Source organism: Capricornis sumatraensis, chromosome 5, assembly GCF_032405125.1.
Source record: "Capricornis sumatraensis isolate serow.1 chromosome 5, serow.2, whole genome shotgun sequence".
NCBI classification, from domain to species: Eukaryota; Metazoa; Chordata; class Mammalia; order Artiodactyla; family Bovidae; genus Capricornis; species Capricornis sumatraensis.
The window spans coordinates 109161437-109166178 of record NC_091073.1 but is presented as its reverse complement, the minus strand read 5'-3'; positions in this window follow the sequence as shown (position 1 = coordinate 109166178).

Sequence of the window (4742 nt, the reverse complement as noted above, 5' to 3'; positions counted from 1 at the left end):
CGATTGCTTTCTTGGCGGTATGGTGTTCCACTCTGTGGCTATTTTCACTATTGCCACTTCCCAAGAATGAAAGTCAATGTGTTTATGATTTTTGCTATGGAAAAACAATAGTGTAATGAATATCCTTCTGGAATATCTATACACGAATACAGCTGGAGGAAAATTCCCAGAGAGTAGCTGCAAATGCCTTTATAATTTTCACGTTGTCAGTTTGGCCTTTAAAAGTGCTTCCACTGATGTACCCACCCGCTGGGTGATGTTCCCACCCAATGATGCCCAAGGAGGCTTCTTTCTGAAGGTGGAACAATGGGCATGAGGGTGAAAGAGCTAACAATGTCCTTTATTATTCTTTGACTCTCTAACAAAGCATCACTGGTACTACTTCTGAAGTCCTTGGGCACTGACTCCACTGAAGACGAGAGCCCAGCTGTACTTTTCCATCTGCCAGAATCCGGACTTATTTTTGGCAACGTGGGGACACGCGCCCTACATGTCCAGGGGATTCTCAGCTTCCCCCCAACAATGACCTATTCGTGGCTGAATATTTAGCTGTTCCTTCAACCCTGATGTCTGGTCTACAACCTATTTTGAGATTTGATAGGTTGTTTTCCGGCGAAAACTGTGGGTGCAAACACCAAAATGTAATTTTACACCCTGTTATCTCTCTGGGAAGTGTTCGCGGATAAAACACGTTTTTATTTTTATTATTTAATTTTCAAACCTTTATTATGGGAAACTGCAGTTATGTACAAAGGTAGAGAAGTAGTATGATGAGCCCCTATATACCTGCCACTCAGCTACAATGATTAACTCATGACCCATCTTGTTTATCCAAACCCCTACCAAATCCCCACCTCCTACATTATTTTGAAGCAAATCTCAGACATCTTATCATTTCATTCTTAACTGTTTCAGTGTCTACCCATAAAATACAAGAACTTTAAAAATATTCATATTACCATTACACCTATAATAATTAACAATATACTTTTAAAATAAACACAGATAACTCAGTCAGTGTTCAGATTTCCAAATGCCTCATAAAGTGATTTAAACAGGATTTTTAAATGTTAGGAAAGCAAATATTGAGGACCAGGAGATCTGAGTTCAGGTCTTAGCTCTGTCCCTCTCTCCTTGGGAGACTTTAGATAATTCTCCTGACTCCTTTTGCTTCTGTTTCTTGGACTTTGAGAGCTGGAAAAGACCAATCTGAACACGTTCACATGATGCTAGTGATTTGAGGAAACAGAAAAAAATGGCAATAAAAAGTAGAGTCAAGTTTGAATTTCTATATAATAGTGACCAGATCAATAAATGTCTGCTAAATTCAATAAAATTTACAAAATCTGTCTACTTTCATCCCCATGAAAAAGATATGTTAGGGTCAGGGGAGCCTTATCTTTTCCTCTTGGCAGACAAGTGCTTTTCAAAATGAAGTAGATATAAGAGGTTCCTTTCATTTTAAAGCACATAATCTTAATATAGTGTTTGTTTAAAACCCACAGATACCCTTTAAAATATCATGTTCTTAGGAGTCTGGAAACAGGTCAAGAAGGAAAGGAAGAAAGAAGATAGACTTGTCATTGGTTCTGGGAGTCAAGCGATGCCTATGGGAACTCTATTATCCAGTGAGATAATACACGCATGAATAAATTATAAAATGCCATAAATCTGTGATTAGAAAAATGAGGGTCTCCAGATGGTCTTAAATCACTCCTAGCATTTTCCCCTTTGAATTTCTACAACCAGCAATCAGGTTTCTCTTCTAGAGAAAAACTCCCTTTAAAACCCAAGGCGATAAGAAGAAAGAAAGGGAAAGAGACAAAGACACATATTGACAGGGAACTGAAAATGGTGCTAAAAACTCCTGAAAATCTTTTTTTTTTTTTAAAGACCATTGCACACACCTTTCCCTCACTCTGTGTATGTGCGGGGGTGCAGGAGGTGATGGTGATCATGGTGTGAAAGCAGGGAAGGAGAAATGAAGAAAGGAAGACTCTGCGTTTCTCATCTTGGTTTGAAGGCAGAATGGAGAACTTCCTGAGCAGGTGGCTTGCAGCTGTCAGGAAACCTGTGTGTCTCTATCTTCCCAACAAGGGGGATCCTTTAGCAGCAAAACAGCTTGGGAAGGCTGAGGGGCGGGCACCTTTTCTCTCTTTTGAAGACAGCAGTGCTTAGGATTTGCAGAGGCTGGATTTCTGCTATTTGAACATCTACAGGGCACAGTCTCTGCCTTTCATCTGAACAACCAGTGCCTACACCTCGAGTTGTGATACCTGTTTCCCCTAAGCGTAGAGAAGACCCTGACCAGCTATCCTGCTGTAGAAGGGTGAAGAGTCAACCTCTCCCTGTTGGGTCAGAGAGGGAGAGAGAGATTGCATATGGGTGGGGTGGTGGTGGGGGACTGGAGAGCTGAGCTTGGGAGAACTCAGCTGGACTCAGTGTCTAGCTGCAGGACCACCGTCCTTGGTTGCCCAGGACTGGTCAGAGCAACACGATGAAGATGCACAATCACCTTGGCAACCATGCTCACAGGCAAAGCTGTTACTTGGCAATCCACCTAGACCTCTCCCCTCCCCACCCCGCCAGCTACACTCTGTTTCTCCCACTGCAGCTCACACACCACTCTTCCTCCATTTTGTTATGCCTCAAACATCACAGGACTCTTGGTGTGTGAGGAAGTGAGGGAAAATGAGGAAAGCAGAGATCCAAGATGCAGGGAATGAGAAATAAATTTCTAAGCATAGGTGGGAAGGACCCCTGTGGTTTGAATGACCTCCTCTTGCTGGTGACTGGAGATAGAGGGATGGAGATTGAGGTCAGGGAGAAGAGAGGGGGCAATGAGTGGCAAAGCTGGACGATAGGGCAGGTTATTTGCTCATTGTTCCCAGAAACCATGAAAACTGAGCAAAATTAGAGGCGAGAGTTTATTCCCACTTCTATTTTCCTTTCTTTCCCCTCCCTGCCTCTTTTCTAAGGGCCTATTGTGGAAACAAAGACTTCCCTGGTGGTTCAGTGCTAAAGAATCTGCCTGCCAATGCAAGAGATGTGGGTTCAATTCCTGGGTCAGGAAGATCCCCTGGAGAAGGAAATGGCAACGCACTCCAGGATTCTTGCCTGGGAAATTCTGTGGACAGAGGAGCCTGGAGGGTTATAGTCCATGGGGTCACAAAGAGTTGGACAGGACTTAGCAACTAAACAACAACATCATGGACACTTGCCGTAAGGACTTGTGCCCATATGGTTCCTATCCAGTGGGTGCTGGCCTCTTCCCTTTCATCATTCATTCAACACACACTGAGCACCTGACTATGGGTCAGCATCATGCTGGGCTCTGGGGCTGCAGAATTAAAGACAGATATTATCTCTGTTCTCTTAGAATTTACAGTGTTTAGCAGAGGGGGCTGACTGAGGAAAAACAAACAGGCAGACTAATAAAAGAATTGAAAATTAGAATAAAAGTCTGGTGATTTTTATTTTTAACCACAAATCAAGGGCTTGTGGTTAAGGCTAAGAGGAAAGGGCTTGCTTTTTGCTCCATTGTCCTTATTTTTCAAATATTTCATTTGAGCCTGGCATTTTTTTTTTTTTTGGCCTGCTCCACATAGCATGTGGGACCTTAGTTTCCTGACAAGGGATCGAACCCTCAGGCCCTGCAGCAGAAGTGTGGGGTCTTAACCACTGGACTGGCAGGGAAGTCCCTTTCAAACATTTCATTTCTGAAATATTTTTAGGCAGACGAGTTGAGCTCTTACACACACATACACACACCAGGCTTCTCTGATAGCTCAGTTGGTAAAGAATCTGCCTGCCACGCAGGAGACCCCAGTCTGATGTCTGAGTCAGGAAGATCCCCTGGAGAAGGGAAAGGCTACGTACTCCAATACTCTGGCCTGGAGAATTCCATGGACTGTATAGACCATGGGGTTGCAAAAGTCGGACACAACTGAGTGACTTTCACTTCACCTTGGACATCTACAAACACCTGATACCATCACCCCAATTAAGATAACAGACGTATTCACTACCTTCCAGAATTTCCTTGTGTCCCTTTTGTGTGTGTGGTAAGAATACTTATTGTGAAATCTATCCTCTTAATAGCTGTATTTTGAAGTGCACAATTCTGCATCGTTAACCACAGGCACTTTGTCCTAGAACAGATCTCTAGAAGGGTTCATCCAGCAAAACCGAAACTTTGCACCCACTGAACAACTCATCTCCCCTACCTCCAGGCCCTGGCAACCACTACCGTATCACCTCCTTCTAAGACTTGATTTTCAATAAAGTGGAATCATGCGACATTTGTCCTATGACTGTGCAGATGTACGCTTAGTCATGTCTGACTCTTTGTGACCCCATGGACTGTAGCCCGCCAGGCTCCTCTGCCCATGGAATTCTCCAGGCAAGAGTACTGGAGTGGGTTGCTACTTCCTACTCCAGGGGATCTTCCCAACCCAGGGACTGAACCCATGTCTCTTGTGTCTCCTGCATTGGCAGTAGGATTCTTTACCACTAGCACCACTTGGGAAGCCTGTCCTGTGACTGGCTTGTTCATTTAACAAAATATCCTTCAGGCCCATCCATGCTATTGCAAATGGCAAGATTTCTTTTTTTTTTTTTCTTTTTTAAGACTGAATGATGTTCCTTAGTAAATACATATCACATTTACTTTAATCCATTCATCCGTCGATGCACTCTTAGGCGGTTTCCACATTGTGGCTGCTGTGAAGGCTGTTGTGAAG